The sequence below is a fragment of the Protopterus annectens genome, chromosome 4.part0, assembly GCF_019279795.1.
Source record: "Protopterus annectens isolate FY-2018-M chromosome 4.part0, PAN1.0, whole genome shotgun sequence".
Lineage (NCBI taxonomy): Eukaryota > Metazoa > Chordata > Ceratodontiformes > Protopteridae > Protopterus > Protopterus annectens.
Window position 1 is genome coordinate 1,312,776,895 of NC_056733.1, and position 25,232 is coordinate 1,312,802,126.

Consider the following 25,232-nt stretch of genomic DNA (forward strand, 5'->3'; position numbering starts at 1 on the left):
ATGATGCCAGTCACTGTGAAATACACCTTTGGGGAAGAAGTACTCCAGTAATGTTCATGGTGCGTACTATAACTGCATAGTGCTGTAGTGTAATAAACTAGTTAGGTAGGGGTTCAACTCCCAGACATGACAGGTGTGTGTGTGTGTGTGTGTGTGTGTGTGTGTGTGTGTGTGTGTGTGTGTGTGTGTGTGTGTGTGTGTGTAACACATATGCTGTGTAGAGGTGAGTGTATGACACCTGTGGCCAATGTGGAGGGGGTTTTGCTGATTACATTTATGGTGGCCCTACTATATATCACAATGTCAACCATACAGGGATAACAGATGTAAATGAGCTGGGAGGCTGGGGTGCAAAGCCATACCCATACATGGGACATCAAGGCCAGCTAATTGACATTAGCAACCTCACTATTACCTAGAGCACACACTCAACCCATGTGTCATACTCACACACATGCCTATGCAACAGCCAATATGTGGGTAGTACACTGCATATTGGCTAGTGATAGTAACTATGAAGTGATAGCAGTGGGCTACAGAGGGCATGTCACCCTGCCCATCTGTCCAATATACCCGTACATGCAGACAGTGCACCTCCACCATGTTCCCCAATGGACACCTGCATCACCTGTGGTGCCTTCACATGTGACTCACAACAGACATACCATGCCTGACAACATGCCCTGTATAGACAGATGACACTGACATCAGGGAATGCTGTTGGTATGCTATCAATATAGGTGAAGGGTAAACCTGCTGCCCATTACCATTTCCTGCCACAGGTGGGCAAGACTGGCATATCTGATGATAATCTGTGTTCACAACATGGGCCAGATGCCCCAGGTACAGTTCCACGTCACTGTACATGCATGTGGGAGGTGTGAACATCCCAGACACCATCCATCTCATGGACTAAGGAACATGTACATGGCATGTGGTGTACAGCATTGGCCACACACAACAGTCACCCAGCTGATTGGATGGGGGATGCAATACCTACCTGTGTGCAGTAACTACAGGCCTGAGTCACAATGCAGACCATTGTCATGTGGCCTGATGCCAAGGTATACCCATTGCCGACCCCTGTACAGCCTGCTGGCACAGTTGACCACCACACACCCATGTAGACATGCACCCATGCATGTCAGAACTGGCACCCTGTGTGTTCGTGTGTGTGTGTTGTATATTGCGAATGTCCACATCCACACTCACTACAACCCCCCAGGGCATACTGAAGCATGCTGTCTGATGTCTGACATCTCCTCATACTCCTTGCCCATACGGCCTCTGTATGACCCATGTGGTGCATGTGATACCTGCACATTAATGTGTTGTGGCAATCCCACTAGTGATGAGTTGCACTCCTGGCCCTGCCAAGTGTGTCAATGTGTGTGCGTCCCTGTGTGAGTGTGCCTGTGTTGACGCTGGCACCTGTTCATGCAGACAGGCACATGTACAGCACCTACTGTATATCTACCATCTCCCTGTTGCAGATGTCACTTACCCTCACATATATGTTTTGAGTGCTCCACATCAGGTAACCCATGTGGTGCATCCAATAACTGCATCGAACTGTGATTGCACTACATAGTTTTCGGGGTTTGATACCCTGTGGTGGTAGGTGTGTGACACAAACATGCTTCAGTTTTACTTTCCCACCCCTTCCTGACATGTATCTGCCTCTGTCTGCCTCCCCCACTCCCTCTCTGATGGATGTGGAGACCCACACCTGCCTTGCTTAGGCAGCAGCATGTGTATTTTACGTGATGCTCATGATCATCTGATGGCTTCTGCACGAATTGCAGCCCTCCCCTAGCTGATTGCATGTGGAACACCTGTGGTAACAATCCCATAGCCAGTTGCATGGAAACACACTCCAATACCTATAAACACCATGCTGGTGTTGGGCCTTTGCAGTCATTGTGAGCAGGAATTGGATCTGATGTTTGGCAAACAGCATCCCAGATGGATTGGGGATTTACCTCTAACAACATACACTGTGTAAAGATAAAGAAAAATCAAACCGCTACTCCACAGCTGTTTTAAATATAAATTTATAATATTTATTAAAAAAAATTAAAATTTGCTTCAAACACAATGCTAACTTGCAGGTTGATCAACAATCAACTCAATTCCTTCTCAGTAGAAACACCACTACTTTAAAAAAACACAAATGTCCAGTGTTTAAGCATACAAAACAAATGTAGCTACAATCCTTCAATGCGTTTGATTAAATTGTGGTACTTTAAACGTCTCTGCGATATAAACCGCTTGCTGAAGCAAACAATGGTTCTCACTCGAGAAAAAATACAAAGCTTAATGTTCAAAGCCAGGTGACAGACACGGGACATTTGTGTTTTTTTAAAGTAGTGGTGTTTCTACTGAGAAGGAATTGAGTTGATTGCTGATCAACCTGCAAGTTAGCATTGCATTTGAAGCAAATTTTAATATTTTTTAATAAATATTATAAATTTATATTTAAAACGGCTGTGGAGTAGTGGTTTGATTTTTCTTTATTTTGACTTTTCTGCTTACTGCTACCTTATCGGTGAGTAGTACATTTTAGTAGTACACTGTGTAAAGAGGGCAACAAACAGGAGGGGGATGTGCCTGACCTGACTACAGACTGTAAGTGCTGCTATGCTGCATTTGGAGTAATGTTGGTTTAACAGTGTTTGTCTGGATATGCCTGTCGTACATGTCGCAATACCTCCCATGTCAGTTCCATGTATATGAGGAATCCCCATCTGCTGGGTCATCTGCAGGCTGGGCAGTGTTGTACCTATGGTTTCATGTGTTAGCCACAGTGCATCAATCTGTGGAATGCAGAAGGTAGTGTGAGGATTGCAGTCTGTAGATGGTGAAGGCTGTGACAGTTACTGACTTCATATCCCTCATAGGACATATGTTGCAACAAACCCTGTTACAATGGAAAATATATGAGGTTATCACAGCAACATGTCTATACTGGCCCTTTGTATGTGCTGTCAGCCACACCTCTGTCAACCTTTGTACATATGGCGTGCATGAAGTGGTGCATATGTGCCGTACACCATAAATACTGTCATCATATCTGATAACAAGACAGTGATATATCAGATTTCAACACGTCATGTACAGTAGGGATTATATTTCATGACATAAGCTGGACATTCTGTGGATGTTTGTACAGTACTAAGGTCTGTGTAGTGCTGGTGAATGTCAGCAGTGTGTTTATCGTTAATAAGTACTTCAGCCTGTGTACAGACTGCGGTAGATGTCATTGTTCTAGCTCCCCTTCTACGAGATGTTACATGCTGCCCCACTGTATGGTACCGTTTTGCCATACATGTTTGTAGGGCCATACACACACATGTCCCATACCACAGACAGCCATCATACCAAACTGTGTAGCAGCCCAGTATATGTAGGGTCATTCTGTGAGTGGCACATATGAGGACGGTATAGAACAGATAGTCCATATACTGTAATATTATGCTAGCTTACCATATGTGGCTGTGGCTGTGTTCACAGTGGTTGTGGTTATGCACTGTCACACAGGTGTATCTTACCCTGTGCTGTGACATGGCTGTTGAGCCTGCTATATATGCAGGTACATGTGCATTCCTCCATACGAGATGTAGGCCAGTGTTGAGCCAGTCTGCCTGTAAACTGCACAGTGCATTGTTACATGCCTAGCAGCTTAGTGTACTTAACCAGTGGGATGTTATGTGCAGATACTTGCCAGATGTACTACTGCTGAGCCTTCCTTTAACAGCATGTATGTCAGACAGAGCAGTGGGATGCTGTACAGATGTATGTCAATATCAAGTGGGTGGTATGTGTCCATGGCACCCCTGTACCAGCAGTCATTATGTGTCAGGCCAGACAGGAGTGCGTGAATACAACACCTATGGTGCCAAATGTATACTGGTTGTTATGTGTTATACCCATCTACATGGCTCTCTACATCCATATTGCCAAGCCTGGTATACATGTGGTGCACTAAGGAATTATGTGTATACCTATAGACTGTACAGGGTGTGTCCGAAGTTCCACATATAGTGGCCAAAACTCTGCTGCACTCCACAGGGCCATTACATGCTAGCAGCAGTACCTTACAATGATTTCCTTAGGATGTCTGTCAGTAGCCAATGGCACACGTTATAAACAGATGTTAGCATCCACACACACCATGTCTCTGAAGACAATCCCAATGACAGTAGCAACAGTCTAGTAATATACCTGCTATACATACCTGTCATCCCATTGCACTAAGTCTTTGGGACTGCAGGGGCTGGTGTATGGCTACACTCCATGCCCAGGACATATGGTGGAAATATATGTACATATACTTATCCAGATAGCCATAGATATATATATATATATATATATATATATATATATATATATATATATATATATAAAATTACACATGTGTACTACATTGAATTACCACTGTCATTGCAACCACCCACTATAAATCCCTACAGCATGTGGGTGTGGTCACTTTACATTCCCTGTGTGATGGACATCCTTCCTGTGTGTGGGCATCAGTGATACAGACAGCAGGTAGCAATACCTCTTACAGGAGAACCTGCACACTCAGAGCTGCCACATATTCGTAGGAAGATCAGGAACTACAGACAGACTGTGGGTAGAGTTGTGTAATGCTTTGCACAGTACTGGTGTTACAGGGTGTGTGTGTGTACATACTAGTGTACCATGGAATGCAGTCTGTCTGCTTAGCTCAATACTGTGGGCCTAACCTCTTGCTGGACAGAGGTATGCCTATCATGTGTTGTCCGTCCATCACACAGGTCCTGTGTCAGATATTACACTGATTGCACTGACAATGTGTGTGTTGCGTGCTATCAGTACATGGCTACATCCATGTCTATTTCTAACCTCAGTCCCCTGACTAAGGGTATGTTGCAGACTATCCTGTAACACCAGCACCTTGTTTAATGTATGACAACAGTGTTCCACATATGTGCCTGTGTTCCATTCTCTGTCCCTCATCTACATACCAAGCTTTGCACATATGTCATGCTGTTGGGGGTTGTTCTGTAGTGGGCTGTGAGTATATCATACTGCCATTGCTGCCATTAGTCCACTGCTGTTCTATCCCCCACACATACAGTGGGGCTGGGGTCATATATGTGTGGGCATCACCTACACAACACATGTGCACCCTTATGCACTGCAGAGGCCAGTGTATGTAACAGTGGTATATGGGCCTGTATTATTGAGTCTAGGTGGGAAGCACCAGAAATGACCTAGTCTGTTACAAATTGTGGGGATATTAGGGGTGAGCTGCCACAAGGTATGTGGATGTACAGTACCGTATACTCCACCTATATTGACATTACTTACATTACTTGGGGTACTGCAAGCCTACTGCCTCCTGCCATACAGACTGTTCTGTTCGTTATGCCTTGTTATATACCGGGTACAACCCATTTGATCACAAAACGTTGTTACCTCCTACAGAGTTTGTATAGAGTGTAGATAGAGGCTGCTGAACTACACACCTGCAGTACATACTGTTGATTGTGTGGTACCCTGTGGCCCAGTCTGTCTGCACTATTGTACATTCTGAAGGGCTTGGCCTGTATGACACCAGTTGTGAACCTTTCCAGACTACTGTATTAGTGTAACTGTTTCACAGTTGCAGTACTCGGTTAACATGGTTGTCGGTATTTGAACAGCTATATGATATGGCATACAGAACTGTTATAGTACACAATTAAAGGATTCCCATTTCTGCAAACCTGTGTGTGGTGTCTTTCCTATGGCCTTCCTATGTGTATATGTTGCAGGCAATGACTGACATTAGTATGTGTCATACAGTGTCCAGTTGTTCAGTTGTTAACTGTAGCCATAGTGGCTGTTCCATATTGTGTGCACCTCCTATATATGCATCTTACTGTACCAGTGGGATGTGTGTGTATGTGTAGTCACATGTGTATGTATATATATATATATATATATATATATATATATATATATATATATATATATATATATATATATATATATATATATATACACACACACACACACACACACATATATATATATATATATATATATATATATATATATATATATATATATATATATATATATATATATATATATATATATATATATATATATATATATATATATATATATATATATATATATATGTGTATGTATATCTGTATCTGCATATATGTGTCTGTGTATCTGTATCCTGGGGATGTTGATGGCTTCGACATATTACATGTCCTACGGGAGGCAGACTGTACTTGGTAGTGTATTGCAGGGCACATGTGTTTAGCTGTAGGGGGATGCCTATTCGTACAAGACGTATAGAGTGTGGGGCCTCTCAACCCCATTAATGGTGCATGTGTACATAAGTGTATTTGTTAATCTGCAAATGCTATCTACAGATGTCTGGCCATATATACCTCTGTAGATATATTTATGTGCTAACAGGTATATAACTATATTTGCATAGATATTGATATATATGTATATCTTCTTCTTCTTTCGGCTGCTCCCATTAGGGGTCGCCACAGCGGATCAGCTGTTTCCATTTCTTCCTGTCCTCTGCATCTTGCTCTGTCACACGAACCACCTGCATATCCTCTCTCAATACATCCATAAACCTTATCTTAGACCTTCCTCTTTTCCTGTTACCAGACAGCTTCATCCGTATCATCTTTTTCCCAATATACTCTGCATCCCTCCTCAGCATATGTCCAAATCAATGTAATCTTGCCTCTCTGGCTTTGTTTCCAAATCTTCCAACCTGGGCTGACCCTCTAATATACTTATTCCTAATCCTGTCCATCCTCGTCACACCCAGTGCAAATCTTAACATCTTCAACTCTGCCACGTCAAGCTCTGACTCCTGCCTTTTTGTCAATGCCACTGTCTCCAACCCATATAACATAGCTGGTCTCACTACCCTCTTGTAGACCTTCCCTTTCACTCTTACTGGTACTCGTCTGTCACAAATCACTCCTGACACTCTTCTCCACCCACTCCATCCTGCCTGTACTTTCTTCTTCACCTCTCTTCCACACTCACCATTACTCTGAACTGTTGATCCCAAGTATTTCAACTCATCCACCTTTGCCACCTCTACTCCCTGCATCCTCACCATTCCTCTATCCTCCCTCTCATTCATACATGCATATTCTTAGTCCTGCTGACCTTCATTCCTCTTCTCTCTGGAGCATATCTCCACCTCTCCAGGGTCTCCTCCACCTGTTCCCTACTCTAACTACAGATCACAATGTCATCTGCAAACATCATAGTCCATGGGGACTCCTGTCTGATCTCGTCTGTCAAGCTGTCCATCACCATTGTAAATAAGAAAGGGCTCAGAACTGATCCTTGATGTAATCCCACCTCCACCTTAAATGCATCCGTCACTCCCACCACAGACCTCACCGCTGTCACACTACCCTCATACATATCGTGTAATACTATTACATACTTCTCTGACACTCCCAGCTTCCTCATACAATACCACAACTCCTCTATAGGCACCCTGTCATATGCTTTCTCTAAGTCTACAAAGACACAATGCAACTCCTTCTGACCTTCTCTGTACTTCTCCATCAACACTCTCAGAGCAAACATCACATCTGTAGTGTTCTTTCCTGGCATGAAACCATACTGCTGATCACTAATCATCACCTCCTTTCTTAACCTAGCTTCCACTACTCTTTCCCATAACTTCATGCTATAACTGATCAGTTTAATCCCTCTGTAGTTACTGCAACTCTTCACATCACCCTTATTATGTAGAGTTAGTAAAACAACATATATATTTATATATATATGTATATCTATACATATGTGGATATGTTGTATATGTTAAGGTTGCAATATAGTTACACACACAGACATCTAGATGTTGGCATACATTGTCTGTTCTGTTGCATGACAGGGCTGGCTATGTTTCTGAAACATTGAATAGCTGTGTATCTGTCATGGCTTTGTGGTACATCACTTTGTGTATGGTGTGCAAGGTCCTTGGTTTGAGCCTTGCAAGAGCTGTTTATTTTGTTGCTGGGCAGAACACGGCCCGTTGGATACAGAGTGATTAAGGCACCTTAAAGCAGTTATAAGCAGGTTTGTGTGGGTTTGCGTGGAGCTAAGCACTGCCTACACAGGTTAAGCAATTTAGAAGCTGAGTGTATGAAAACATGACCAGAGGTTAGCAGTGCTTACTGTTGAGCAAACCGTGCAAACACACTTAAAACTGCTTTACAGTGCCATACTTACTCTGTATCCAATGGGCTGTGTTCTGTCCAGCAACAGAATAAACAGCTCCTGCAAGCCTCGATACCAGGACCCTGCACACCATACACAAAGTGATTTATCACTAAGGCATGGCAGAGATGCATAATCATGGTGTTTTCACATACATATCATCCAGCCCAGGTATACAACACTACAGGGAATGTATTCCGCCATGTAGATGTATTTGTGTGTATATATATATATATATATATATATATATATATATATATATATATTCATCTTTAAATGGATATAACATATCTATATATGTAGATATATACATATATATATATATATATATATATATATATATATATATAAAAAATATATATATATATATATATATATATATATATATATATATATATATGCCAATACATACATATATACATAGATACGCATACATCCATAGATATATATGTATACATCCAGATGTCCACATATGTACAGCACTAGGAATGCATATATGTCAGCATATATATGGCTCACCTTTCAAAGGGAGAAATCCATGTGTCCAAAAGCTGGAAGGCCCAGATGTATGTTCTCAATATTGCACAACCTTGCACTACATGCATCGAATGTGCAATAAGCAAATGTCACTATGCATTCACTCATTGCAGATTAGGCAATTTGGTTGCGGATGGCACTATAGTGGGGATGGGGAATATTTGTCTATCCCCACTGTAGTGCAAACTAGGAGTTAGGATATCACAGTAGGGGGGTCGTGGGGGCCCAGTCCCCCAGATGGGGGGTGCATGGGGGCATGCCCCCCCTACATTATGATATGTATTCCAACTTGCAGTTCGAGTGTCAGCAAAGGTGCCTTTAGAAATGCTGTGTTTTGAACTGTGGTGCAGTAAGAAATGAAGGGTTTGTCGTTTTGGTTTGCAGACAGGGCCATTCGAAGAAATGATTGTCTCTCTGTCAAAGGTGAACACATATATATCAATATAGGTATATATGGACATATATCTGTAGATGGAACTGGGAATGTAACCACAACATATATGTCCACATGCACCACTGACTGATTTGAGAGACCCAAATGACATACATCTGGCATGGATAGGTATCCCCCCCAGCCAAATACATCCATCCTGCAATACAATACCAACCCTAGCAGATCCCATAAGCAGGACCCTACACGACATGTTAACAGTACTCCATCCCACCTGTAGGATGTAAGGCTGGCATTACTAACATATCATGCAGTACAGTCAAGTGACATGTCATGCTTGGGGGAACCCCCCTGGGCAGGTGCAGACAATGGATTCACCAATGTTGGCAGGGACATCCACAAACCCACCATGTCAGCTGGGAACTACCACCCAGTAGCCTGATGACCGTGGTCTGCAGGGACATGGAACATAACAACAATGAACCCATGGCCAATGTCACTGGTTATCTCAACACACGGGACCCTGCCAATGCTGGATTCGTCAAAGGCAGAGAATACAACCTAAACCTGGTATACCTCCTTAACCCAATCATGACAGGTGTAGATGAGAGTTAGGAGGAGCACAATGCCTATGTAGATCATAACAGGATTTTGTACACCATCCCGCTTGTAGGAATGTGTCTAGTTGTTACGGGATCTACCTCCGTTCACAGGATATGTTTCCACCAGGACTGCTTGGCATATGCCAACATACCACAGGTGCCATCCCATGAGCATGCAGACCTTTCATCTTGCAAAAGACTTATCAGAACAAACTAAACATAATTTCTGTTCCTTATACTAAAAAAAAAACCTGGCTCACCTCAAAAATGGAATAAATTCTTATTGCTAAATTCACATTCATTTCACATTCATTTATATGAATCTCACAGACACAGGCTCACTGAGTTGAATATTATATTAAATATTTATACGTTATTAAAAATTTAAAAAACTTAAAAAACATTAAAAATAAAAAAGTTTTTATATATATTTATATAAGTAAAAATAAAATAAAATAATATGTGTCATTTATAGGTCCACAATAATAACAATAATAAATTCCCACATAATTAACATGTAATTTCCTAAACAATTTATACTGAAATAACTATCTTGAGTCGTCTAAAATGGGTTTATAACTATATGTTCATATGAAATATGATATTGCTGATGCGTTTAGTCTAATTTACCACCTCTGATCCCCTATCACTGACCATCTTTTTTGATGTCCCCCCCTTCACCTTCATTATGACCACCTCTAAAAATGCAAATTTATTTACAAATACAGTCTTGTTCATTTAAATGTAAAATGTTTCCATTAAAATCATCATGTTGTTCCTTGATTGATACTTGGTGATCATGATCCTAAGTTAAAAATCGTAAATCAGTCTTCCCTACATAGAAGCAGAGGCAGTGTGAAAGTGTGGCCAAATAATAAACTAACGACCTACAGTTCTATAATATGTTGACACAATAAAATTTCATATTAAACCCATTTCTATAGACAAAAATGTGGCTCTTTCCCACTATTTAGTGTACCCTATTGTCAGCTTTAATACATTCCAGTTCGGCTGGATAATAATGTCTTGTCTGTCATGGGATAGGATGCATGTTTGCCTTGCTATGCCTTACTATAGCATCTCTTCATTGGTTTGTTGTCTTGCTCTGCATTGCTCCCTGTTCTAAACCCCCTCCCAATAGGGGCTTATACTTAATACCCATTGTTTCCTTTCACAGGTCATAGATGTGTCAATGCCCTCCTCCACACTGTTGAGGTGTGCAGCACTACTGGGGTTGCTATAACTCATTAGGTGCGGCTGTTGTGGACATGACTGCCATAATTACAGTTACTGTTGCATCTATCCCCCCACATAGATGTCTGTAATACCGTACAGTGTATGTAATCAGGCTGTTAGTTGTTGTTTACACCATTCACAGTAGTTGAGTGCCTCACACCCTCCTAAGGGTAGGGCTATGCCACTGGCATTGGCACACACATGTTACTTAGGTGAGGATCACAGTAGAGTGGGGAGAGGGACATACACCCTACTGTTAGCATGTTCAATGTCATTCACATTGCAGACTGCATATATAGCACTGTGTGGTTGTGCCTATCCTGTCTTGGTGGAATTACATGTGCAACAGATGTGTTACCTGCACGGGGACATACCTCCATGTGTACAGTCCTGTACCTGTACTGCATCCTAACCAAAGGCACTGTGTGTTGTACCCAGCCATGGCATGTGTACCACCCACTACACTTACTGGTGTCCACTGTAGATGGCCTGCTGACACAACTACACCCATCAGCCATGTGGCACATGGACAAAGACAACACACTCAGAACAGATACTGGTGACAACAATACAACATTGTTAATTAAAGCTATGATGCATCATGGCTGCACAGCTGCACCTTCCAAGATATTAGCATTTCACTTTACTGCTGACAACATGCTACACATCATTCCATTGCTACACTGTTGTACAGTCACCCTGTGCATCAGAACCATGTTAGCCTGTCCCTGCATCGATGATACAGATGTCAGGGAGTGGCACAGGTATCATCATATGCACAGGTTGTGTTATTTATTTGCCAGAGGCCTAGGCTGAGCCATACAATTGACAACATGTGTGTGTGTGTGAGGGAGCTGAGTATTGTTATGGGCCACTGGTGATGTGTGTGCAGTTATGTGGTTGCCCTAGATTCGTTGTTTATGTGTGTGTGTCTGCATGCACACAGTTCCTCCATGTGGCTGCCCTATACAGGGAATTGTGGGACAGCTGCAGACTGTACCTGGCAGGGTTTGCAGTTCACCGTCTCCGGCCATGGACACAGGACCTGTGCCTGGCAGGGGTGCTACAGGCAGTATCAGGTACAGAGCAAGACTGAGCAGTGTCCCCCGTGTTTGACAGATGTCCACTGGATCCAGGTCCCTCCTGGGACTGGCCAGAGCCACATGCACGTGGTCTGCTATGACGGGTTGTGGACAGCCCCCCCACAGTGCTGGGTCTGGTACTGCCACTACAGGAGTGGCTGCGACTGTTTGGACATCCACTGCGACCCCCAGCTGCTGGTGTTGCTGGCATACATCTACGTGGCCGTCACAACCATCCTGCCCTGTTCTGATACATGGACATGACATGTCTCACCCCACTGTATATCCATGACCTCGGTGTAATTATGGATGGCACCTGCTAAGTCATGGATGCTGTCAGTTACAGAGGTGTGATGAGCCCTCTGTGCCCTTAGACCTGCGTGGTGTAGCATTCCATTCATGGCTGTGCCTCCATGACAGTCTGAAACAAGCGTGTGGTTGAAATAGATGTGGTACATCTGCCAGGGGCATGATGACCAGCAGTTCTCCTACGAGCACCCCTGCACATCTGCCTATGTGATACCCCGCCAGACATCTGACTATGGCTGCTGTGTCCTGACATACGTGCCATAGATACCACAGGGTCTATATTAGAACACCGAACTTTCAAAAGTTCGAGTGTTCTTATATCGACCCGTTTTCAGCGAATGCTGAAAATATCAAAAAAACAGAAAACCAAATTTTTTCCTAGGGAAAGAATTTGGTTGCCCATTTCTGTTGCTTCGGTATTTTCAGTGCTGTGGTGGAAAGGTACAGGTCGGGTTCAGGTAAGTGTGCGATTGTGTGGACGTGAGGGTTAGGGTGGGATAGGTGAGTTAGGGTTAGGGCACTGGTCAGTTAAGTGTGCGATTGTGTGGACGTGAGGGTTAGGGCGGGGTGGGTGAGTTAGGGTTAGGGCGTGGGTGAGGTGACTGTGCGATAGTGATGGACCTTAGGGTTAGGGTTTGGGTTAAGGTAAGTGGATAGTTAGTGGTGTATGTATAGTTTAGTGTAGGGTTAGGTATAAGAGTTTAAGTGTATGTGTGTGGATTGCTGTTTGTTTGGTGTGCTTGTGTTGTGTGCATTTGTTTTGGAACAGAAAATTTTTTCCCTAGGAAAAAATTTGATGTTCTTTATGTTCAATGTTTTAAATTTTTGATTAACAGGTTTGATATTAGAACACGCGAAATTTTGAAAGTTTGGTATTCTAATATAGACCCGATACCACACTGTCCTGGCCCATGCCAACCGTAGGCTGCCCCTCAGCTAGGGCCAATGGTGATGAGGTGTGTAGAGGCAGTGTGACTGTGTACATGGATGGTGTGGATATGTGTGGGTTGTCAATTGGTGGCCCAGCGGCAGCCCCTGATGACCCTTCCTGTGCCTCAACACACCTATGTTCATGGTCACGGTCTGTATCAGTGACATCAGATTCCCTGCGGGGGGGACCCAGTCCCACCTCGCCACCTGTGAGGGGAAAACAGGGAACAGACTGTAAGGCCTGTACAACACTGCTAAACAGTAAATACACACACACACACACACACACACACACAAACACACACACACACACACACACACACACACACACACACACACACACACACACACACACACACGTGTGTGCAGATATGGCCAGACACACAGACATACACACATGCAGTTGGCGACATACATGGCAACCCATACACTCCACCAGACAGCACCTACATCATTGAAGGATGTGTCTCTGTGTGTCAGGTGCTTCTTCTGCTGCTCACAGCTTCTGTGTGTTCCTGGATCACATGTGGACGCATGCGTTTAGTGAATGCTTGATGTGTATTCACATGTCATCACATATGTCATCATCAGTAGTGCATGTTTGAGTGATAGACTACCATTAGACCAACCACAGAGACAATTTACTGTACCTATGGTGCGTGTAGAGGCCATTATTGACCATGATTGGGCCCTGGCTGATGTTGCCTGTGGTACACATAGGTTCATAGGTGAGCACTGGTCTATTGGTCCTGGGGCCTGCATAAGCCTAGCCACAGGGGTTCCCTGCCATGCACCGCCCAGTAATGTTATTCCACTGTGCCCCTGTCAGGCTGTGGCACAGACATGCTACCCAGGATGTATTCCACATACCCCATCTAATTGCCAAGTGTTTCTGTCAAGAGGGCCAATGAGTAGCATTGCTTGACATGTATGGGTAGTCCGTTCCAGAGTGTGGGGATTCCCCAGGACAGGGCCCTATCCCTCCAGTATGTTCTGTGTAATGTGTTAATTATGTTTAGGACCCTGGAGTGTGTGTTAGCAGAGGGAGTGGGATGTCATTATATGTAGCATGTTCAACTGCTCTGTGTATGACATAGCTGTGTATGTTGGGCAGATGTCAGCTGTGCCTGGGCAATGTGCACTGGAGTGTAGCCACAGTTGTCTGAGATGGACTGTGTATTGCATGTGTTTGAGGCTGGTAATCCCATTAGTGAGGTGTGTGCTGTGTCAGTGCACATGTACAGCATGCATTATGGGTAGGTGTGTTAGATGTGTATATGGACTACACCTTAGCTGTGACATGTACAGTGAATTGCCAAGCATAACCTTAAACCATATTCACTGGCATCCGGCCGCTGCCTTGCTGGTATCCCAGAGGTACCTACATTGACATGGGATAGAGTTGATGTCAGTGGCCACAGCTGTGGCATTGCTACAGGGTGGCTGCAATATTACAGTACAACAACAGCTGAAGTCCACATTACTACAGTTTATGCATTACTGCTTATTGGTACTACACAGCAACATACCTCACATCTCACATATGCATGGTCTACCTGTACAGATGCATACACTACTGTAGTCTACTAATATGCCCCGGAACCTTACCTGCATGCTCAGTGTGTGGTGTGTGAGTAGCACCCACCTCCATGACTGTATAAGTCTGGAACTCTTGCAGGTGGGCAGGTGCTACCAGGCTGATGAGCAGCTCATCCACTCTGGTGAGGGGGGGGATGTTATGCCCCCCCATTGCAAGGTGGTCACCCTGCATGGCAGCGGCACGACGGCTTACTTGCCGGAGCAGGTCACTACAATGGTGGCGGACCTGCTCATAAGTACGGCTGTGCATCCCCACCTCATTCACCCTGCAGACCACATCAGTCCACATGGCTGTTGTCTCCTACTGGTCTATGCTTGTCCGTGAGAACAACAGCTGATAGTTGTGGATGATGCTGGTGATAATGATCTTCTCCTCAGTGGCACTGTAGGCGGGGTTCCTCTGGTGTGCCATACTCCCTGAAAGACATAATGATGGAAATATGTCTGAGCAATTCATATGTCAAGTTTACCATAATACAATACACATATCAGTCTCCCGCCACCATATCAGCTCCAACATAATGTTCACACTACGCTAGTGGTATGTGTCCAGTATGTGTACCATTGGGCCATATATTGTATTGTACAACACTTTCTGATATGTGGTTATAGAAATGCTCCCTGTGGGGACACTAGAGTTGCAGGGCTATTACAGGATATTTCACCTGCATGCCATTGTCACTGCCACTATGTTTCCACATATGCATGTGGTAGGCCTGCTATGTGATTGCTACACATCTGCCATTCTGTAGTAATTGGGATATCTATGCATGCTGTTGGACATGTTCTGTGATTGTATGGACTATTACAGCCCACATATGTTCCATGACAGTTATACACCAGTATGTGTAGGGGTTATTTGCCAGCAGGAACACCACTCCAACCTAATGTGCACATGTTACCAGTCCACATCACATCCGTGGCCCACCATGAAACCTCATTATCTACTGTTCCATCACTACCTTCATTTGGAACCACCTCAGGGGATGGTGCCCCCCCCATGGAGTACACAGAGGCATGTGTCTGTCACCCAGTTAGGTCACGGCAGGTATTGGGCATAGGGAGCTCCACAGAGACATGGAGTATGTGCTACATCCCCTGGAGGGATGCAGTACACATACACAAGGTTCATCATGCATGTCCCTCCTGCCCAGTGCACAGCCCAGGCACCTTTATGTCCATGTAGATGCTGTCATGACTGTCCATGGGTGGGCACCATGTTCCCTTTGTTCCCATGTGGGGGCTCAATGGCCTCCACATTCCAAATTTAACTACCCGTCCACAGTGTTTAACCACCACATGTGTTATATACCAGTCCTGTATGCTGTCTTGTTTGTCACCCAACCAGACCTACATACCAATATGTGCCTAATACCCTTCACCAACATATATATCCCACCATCTCATACAATTGCAATGTGTTCCCAACATGGGTTATACGCCTCACTCCACACTCCATCTTGCAGCCATGTACTGGTGTGTAGGTATGTTGTGTATTGATGTGTGATGTTCTCTCACACATGTCATGGCAGGGAAATGTATTGACATGTATATATATTTTTATATCTATATATATATATATATATATATATATATATATATATATGTCAACATACACACGCACACACACACACACACACACACACACACACACACACACACACACACACACACACACATATATATCTGTCTGTATATATATATATATATATATATATATATATATATATATATATATATATATGTGTGTGTGTGTGTGTGTGTGTGTGTATGTATATATACATATGTGCATATATGTGTAGATATCATTTTGTGTTGTTTATATACCTATATAAATGTATAACTGTCCGAGGTTCTGTACACATACACAGCTGTGAATATGTATCACACATATATGTATCTGTATCTGGGGTGCATACGAACATCTGGCCCACACTCATGTACCTTCTTTACTTCACAGCTGAACTGTTCTGCCTTGCTGCAACACAGACAGGTGTCACATGTGAACACAGACTAACATTAGGGGGGTATATATGGTGACAAACTTTAGATAAGCATATTATACTGCTATGGCAGTTGGGCATGCTATGCTACACTATAACATGACTGTCCGGCAGGTGGTGTGGTCTCTCACCCATGTGTCTACCATGGCAGTATTAATACCCCCACCAGTCATTGGCCACAGTAATTTACAGAACACAGATATCATGGGTCACATCTTTGCCATTCACTGCTCGTCTGCACATTTGTCAGGTATGTCCTGCTGCCCACAGGGACTGATACTACTGTCCAGTGCAGTTGTTGAGCACAACATCATTTCAGGAACAAGTACTGATGGCACATATACATCCTTTCACAGTATACATCCTATTATTCTATGCCATATACTACATGCCAGTAAATGCATATCTGTTTCACATGCCCATTATTTTGTTTCCACTGTAACACAACCCTGAGCTTTGTGAACTTTCTTGAAGATTATTTTTTTACCTCTCTCTCTCTCTCTCTCTCTCTCTCTCTCTCTCTCAGTCTCTGCAGTAGAATGATTGAGCTGGTTTGAATAGATTGCACCATGCTTTTGTTGGTATTGCACATGATCAGGTGGTGGCCTCTGCACCAGTCAGTGTCCACCAGCTGCTAATTGCATGCAGCCTGCTGTGTAGTACTTCAGATAACCACTGTCATGGCAACCCTGTACTATAAATTGCTGCCTTCTGTGGGCATTGTCCCTTCACCTTTAAAGTATGGATGACATCCTTCCTGTGTATGGACATCAGTGTTACCGACAGCAGGTAGAAATACCTCTTACAGCAGATCCTGCAGACACAGGCGAAATCCACATTTGGTAAGGTACCAGACCTACAGACAGCGTGAGTAGTGTTGTTGTGTGCAATGCATCCTGCTGTTCTTACAGAGTTTCTGTGTACATGGTACTTTTTCATGGAATGTTGTCTGTCTGCATAGCTCTCAACTGTGGGCCCATCTGTATGATACAAGGAGGATTGGCTGTTAGGTTTTGTCTGAGCACCACACAGGTATTATCCCAAATATATCTGTGGCATTCTGTCTGTTGAGTGCTATCAGTACATGGCTACATCCATTTGTATTTCAATGTTGTATCCCTGCATAAGGTTATACTGCAATGAATCCTGTAACACCAGCAATTTCCAGGGTATGTAACAGCAATAATGCAAATATGGCCCTATGTTCCTGCCTCTGTTCTCCACATATATACCAGTCTGTGTCCTGCTGTGATACAGGAAGGGTTGTTAAGTAATGGCCTATCATTATTTACCACTAGCATTACTGCTATCATCCCAGTCATGTCATGGACTCCCACACCAACTATTGGGCCAAGTCCATATATATGGGGGCAACAGCTGGAGAACACATGTGTACCCTTGTACATTCCAGAGGTGTGTGGTACACAGTGTTCCTTGCCCTTGTACAGCCTCTTATGGGGGGGGGGGTTCTATGCCATTAACCTAGGCTATGGCATCTTGTCAGTGATATAACTGTTAAGAAGAGGGTCATTCAGTGTGATAGTGAGATGTTAGGTTAAGCAATGTTATTTACAAGATACTGTGACATTAACACGAGTGCTACTTTTCCTCCAAGCCTTAACTACAGGGTGTAATTGGAGGCTGCTGAACTACATCTGTAATTGTTGATTGCTCCGTATCCTGAAGGCAAATCCTCTTTTTACTGTTGTACTAATTGAAAGCCTTGGCCTGGACAGCATAGTATGGATGGTATATATATATATATATATATATATATATATATATATATATATATATATATATACACATTGCTTGCATCTACTGTTTTGTGTGGGCCTTGCATTCATGACTGATTACGTATTTCACATTTTATGTGTTGTCAGTACTGGCATACACTATTGCATAGTACAGGAATAAAGGTTATTTATTGTATTCATACCTGTGTATCGTGTCATGTCCTTTGAATTGTGGGTGGGTATATGTTTAATGTCAGTATTCTCATTTGTGGGAATGGTTGCCACACTACACATTTCACAGGTGCCAGTTGAAGAGCTTGTGGCTGAAGGATATACTTTGTACCCAGTACTTCCACACTACTTCTGCATATATATGGCTACTGATACCTTTTGTATGTGTGTATATGTGTATGTACCTATAGATATCTCATATGGCTATATCTATATATATATATATATATATATATATATATATATATATATATATATATATATATATATATAGATATGTATCTATTGTTATATACATCTGTATATCTGTCTCTCTCTCTCTCTCTCTCTCTCTCTATATATATATATATATATATACACACACACACACACACACACACACACACACACACACACACACACACACACACACATACATATGAACATATGTATGTATCTATATACAATTGCTGTTATATGATTATTTGTGAGCCATACATTAATTTATATATATATATCTACATATAGCTGTCTGTCTACATTTACAGATATATATCTGTTCATATGTCCATGCATGTTAGGCTCATATTTTGGCCTGTTCCTCATTCACTTGGCAATTGTCATGGATGATCGCAGCATTGAAGTCAGTAACTAGTGGCAACACGTTTATGTTTCACACTTCATCTCCTTCTGCATATGTGTTCTAATACATATAACTGTGTACCTAGCAACATTTTAAGTGTATCGGAGCATTAGTTGATATAAATATCCCTATTTGTACCCACAGTGTGGCATACTTTGTCCAGACTTCTTGCATTAACAGGTTATGTGGTGTGATAATAATACATTTCCTGTACTGTTGACTGATTGTGCTGCATGATATGTTTGTGAAAACTTCAGGTTATGTATATCTGCCATGGTTTAGTGGTAAATCATTTTGTGTATGGAGTGCAGGGTCCTGGGTCCAAGACTTGGAGAGGCAGTTTATTTTGTTGCTGAGCAGAACAAGGGACGTTGGCTACAGAGTGATTAAGGCACTTTTAAGCAGTTGTAAGCAGGTGTGCGTGAATTTGCGCAAAAGTAAGCACTGCCAACCTCCGCTTATGTTTTCTTACAGTCAGTTAGCTTTGAATTTCTCAACCTGTGTAGGCATAGCTTACCCCCAGGCACACCCGCACAAACCCGCTTACCGCTGCTTAATAGTTCTCACTACCACTTACCCCTGTGCTAATTCCTTTAAAAGAAAAGAAAAAGGGGTTGATAGGGCAGTGGTGAAAGTTGTGCTGCAAAGTGGGAAAGACAGTAGGGAAAATAGCTAGGCTTGTGCAGGAAGTGTATAGGAAAGGTCCATAGCTGCCCATTTCTTCTACAGCAACAGCTGTGCAAATACACTATATTTGCAGGTACATTTGGACACTCAAACCCCTGGAAGAGGGGTGAGGACAACATATATTCATTGTGTTGCCAATTAGACCAGATTACATGTGTCCAGTGGGCATGTGTACGAAATGGACAGCTATGTATGGGGCGAGATTTTTTTGTGGGAAAAGATTGCCCTTTTTTTTCAGGTGAGAGTGGGATGTTGGGGAAGGTTAGTAGGTATATTTGGGGAGGTAGGTTGGGTAGGTTAACAGACAAGACACACAAGATGCATACAGGGCCAGTATATGACACATGTGGGGGGTAAACACCTTGGATTGGGAGGGGTGTTCAGAAGTCACAAGCCCATGAGCCCCCAACTGTAAACAGTGGGACTGAGGTCCCCACCTATGGGCAGTAACCACTGCACCTTCATGGCCCCGAAGGTGGCTGTGCTGAGGGCTGTGTAGGAGGGGCAGGCTCACCCTCTAATAGCACCACTCGGACCTCAAGCTGGTGTAGCCGCTCTTGATACTCCAGATCGAGCTCCTTACACACCACGGCCTGGACCTGTTGATGGGTAACAGGTTCTCCTCTGCGCCCACTCCGAGGAGGGGGGTGAGCCCCATCCCCTGCAGCAGTTCCACCCAAAGCTGGTGCAGTGCACATAGAGGAGGAGGTCCCAGGCTGGGCCCCAGATGTGCTGGTGCCCGGTGCCAAGGCCAGCTGAGGTGGGACAGGTGGGTCCACTGAGACTGGCCTTCCCATACGAGCTGTGTTGTCACAGGTTTATGACAGATATGGGTTAGTAACAGTCAACAGCATTCAGGATTAGTTATAACAGCATGCATACGTATTCCCATTAACCCAACACACCAGATTTGACACAGTTGCAGAGCAAGCAGAACACATGCATGTATGGAACAACAGTGGCCATTACAGGAGCATGCAGGTTTCATTGATGGCAACAGGCCACCAATATGGGTGTATTTGCACATGGCACATGCATAGAAGAAAATGTGAATATTTATAAACCATTATGACATATGTCCCAACAAAAGTTTGGAGTGTACACATACCAGTTGAGGAGTGTCATTGGGTTATTATGCACATATGGTAGGGGTGAGAGAGAGAGAGTTCAATTAGCAACTAATATATCCTTGTAGTTTTCACAACATTCTTAGTCACTGCAGTGGTCTTTCCCTTACATGTATTATTACACTACACAATGGCCTTATATTGTACACTGGTATGTTTATAAATTATTATATACATAACCTGTGTCTTACATACAGGCGTGACAGGCTGCAGGTGTTAATGCAACATATGTTGAGCATTGCTGTCATACACTTTGGGTGAGTTGCTAGAATGACAGGTTTGTTTCCATATACATTCTCTGACTATGTACACGATTGAATATCAGTTATATGTCATTTACAGCTGCTTACAATTCTTGGAACATCACACTGGATTTTCAGGGGAACAGGGTACCAAGTTGGTGATATGGGGCATTTATCTGGACATGCTGGACAGATTAGAACAGTTTTGGGGTATGATTATGCATACAACTTACATTTTGAACATTCTAGCAAATTCTGTACTGTTGTTGGGTGTAAGTATGCATACAGCTTTCTATTTGAACATTGTATCAAAATCTGTACAGTTGTATGGTATGATTATACATACAACTTAGTAGCACTCCCAGGATTCAAACTCCTGCTGTGTGTGACCAAATATTATAGACAACATCACAGTACACTGTGCTATCAGGGAATTGATGTAAAGCTTTCAACTGTTTTCTATCAGAGTCTCCCTAACTTGTACAATATAATTGACCTCTTGGCACTTCCAACATTGTTATGCAGGACTTCATGCCCATTTTATCTGCATGCCACGGTGTGGGTGACACTGCTTAAGATACAACATTACTATTTATAGTATGGAACATATGAGAGAAGAGTAAACAGAAGCACTCTAGGGGTTATACCTTTATTCACAGACTATTGCTCATTTATTTCTACTGGTACAACACTTTCTAAGGCTCTTATATTTATTTATTATGACAGTACATGCAGACTCATTACTAACATGCCTCGCGACACAGCTTTTGCAGCCTAGCATCATGGGCTTGCTCGTTTGCAGCCCGCTCATCTGCAGCTGTCAGAGAAATGCAGTGATATTTCACCAAACCTATCCATAGTATACACAAGCTAGGCAATTGTTTACTACTTAGTAGAATGAGTACTTACTCAGTCCTGGGGCATTGGGCATCTGCCGAGACTCCTGGATACACTGTTCCAGTACATCCCCCCTCTGCCGCTTCAGGTCAGCATGGTGGTGTCTGACCTGCTCACCAGTCCGGGGGATACCTGTGACACTGGTGAGGTCAAGGGCAAGACTGTCCCAGGCCACCGTTGTATACTGCGAGCCCTGGTACTGGCCCTGCAGTAGTCTCTGATCATGGTGTTTTACCAGGAACCATACCATGATTTTTGACTCCTGGATGCCCCAGCGCTGCACTCTAAATCGAGTGCCTTCACCCACACTAGCCATTCTGCTTGCAGTAGGAAGCTGCAACCAGTTATGAGTAGTATTCCCACCTGTGGGGTTTAAATACAGCCATTTTCCCACACTTCCCCATGATTGGCCAGTTTTGAATAGGCTAAGCTATGGGCAGACCTGCTTACATGAGGTTGACACTGCTTAAAGAGGTATACCACTAGGCAGATTGAATTGGCTCACCTACACATTGCTTACACTTACTAACTTGAGCTGTGCTGCTGTTAGCATTGCTTAATAGTTAATTAGCACTATATTTGCCATTTGGCAATGAATTATTCTTCAATACAGGTTATATATGTGTCTGGTATCTGTGATTCATGTGTACATACACTGTATGGGGACCTGGGGGCTTCTACACTTTATTACAATAACACCTCAAATCTATGCTTACTGCAGTACTCCAGTTTACATATTTATGTTCTGTGGCAGATTATCCAACATCACACTGTACATAGATTCAGTTCACATGTTTGGTTTGACTTTCCTGTGGTGAGGATTAGTTTGATGATACCTCATTCATATCTATTGCTATAATGGCTTGGTGGTAAACTACTGTGACTATAGTGTGCATGATCCTGAATTTGAGCCTTGCAGAGGCAGTTTATTTTTTTGCTAGGCAGAACAAGGGCCATTGGATACAGTGTGACTAAGGTACTTCTGAGCAGTTGTAAGCGAGTTTGCATGGGGGTAAGCACTGCCTACACAGGTTAAGCAATTTAGAGGCTTACTGGGTGTAGGACACTGTAACCAGAAATTAGCAGTGCTTACCTTCATGCAAACAAATGCACATGGCCTTATACTCGCTTACTAGTGTTGACATATGCTTACTGCTTCTTGCTGCGTAACCTGAATACTGCTTTATGCATAATGATACTGACACCTCACATGTGCATTTCCTGGTGTACTCTAGGTCATATATGTATATATATATATATATATATATATATATATATATACATATGAGATATATATATATATATATATATATATATATATATAAGTTCTTTTGTGGCAGCTGTACTCCAGTTCATATATATGTTTATATATATATATATATATATATATATATATATATATATATGTTATTCCATGGGTTATGCAACATACATATTACTCATACCGTGCTTTGCCATGGGAAATGGTATGCCTCAGTTACCTTCCTGTTCCCCCCCTCCTTTCTCACATACATCCATGGGGCGGTCCCATTAGAATGGGTCCATCCAACCCTGGCATGCCTCAGCCCATAATGTCTTACCCATCATTCCCTCCACCCCCTCCCTCCTCCACATCAATCATCCTTCATACAGGTTCCATCTGAATCTCACCACACCACTACGCATTGCCCACTCTCCACTTCTCGGGACCCATCATGTACGTTGTCTCACCCCATGGATCTTCAGGGTTCCCACACATTCAGTTTGCGAACATACATATCCTTCTTCGCTTACAAGGCATGGTATGTTACCCCGAGGACTCTTTTTAGCAGAATTTTTGGGGTCGTCCTGCTAGGGACGAACATGCGTTTGTTTAAGATTAGACTTTGCAGGTTGACACTGTTTCTCCCACTGGTAGTATCCTGCCAGTAGTCTGGGTAGCAGTGGTGTGCAATGCTTAGCAGTGCTTATTATTCAATTTGAATGATATTTGCCTTTTGGCATTGATGTCTTCTTCATTACATGTTATATATGTGTATTGTATCCATGATTTATGTGTACATACACTGTATGGGGTCCTGGGAACTTCAACACTTTATTGCAATAACACCTCACATCTGGCCTTACTGCAGTACTCCAGTTCACATATTTATGTTATGTAGCAGGTTATACCATTTCACACTGTACATAGATTCAGTTCACATGTTTGGTTTGATTTTCCTGTTGTGAGAATTAGTTTGCTGATACCTCATGCATATCTATTGCTATGATGGCTTAGTGGTTAACTACTGTGACTATGGTGTACAGGGTACTGAGTTTGAGCCTTGCAGAGGCAGTTTACTTTGTTGCTGAGCAGAACATGGGCTGTTGGATCCAGAGTGATTAAGGCACTTTAAAGCAGTTGTAAGTGGGTATGCGTGGGTTTGTGCGATGGTAAGCACTGCTAACCCCCGGTTATAGTTTCTTACACTCAGTTAGCTTCTACTTTGCTTACTCTGTGGAGGCAATGCTTACCCCCACGCAAACACACTTAAACATGCTTACTAGTGCTTATATATGCTTACTACTGCTTATTTGTGCTTAAACCTGCTTACTAGTGCCATATTCATTATGACACAGACACTTCACTTGCATTTAATGCAGTACTCCAGTTCACATTTAAATGTTATTTAGTAGGTTATACAGCAAAAAGATGTAATAATATGATCGTATACAAATTTCACATGGAAAATGGCATGTGTTGCAGTGGGACTCGAAACTGGATTG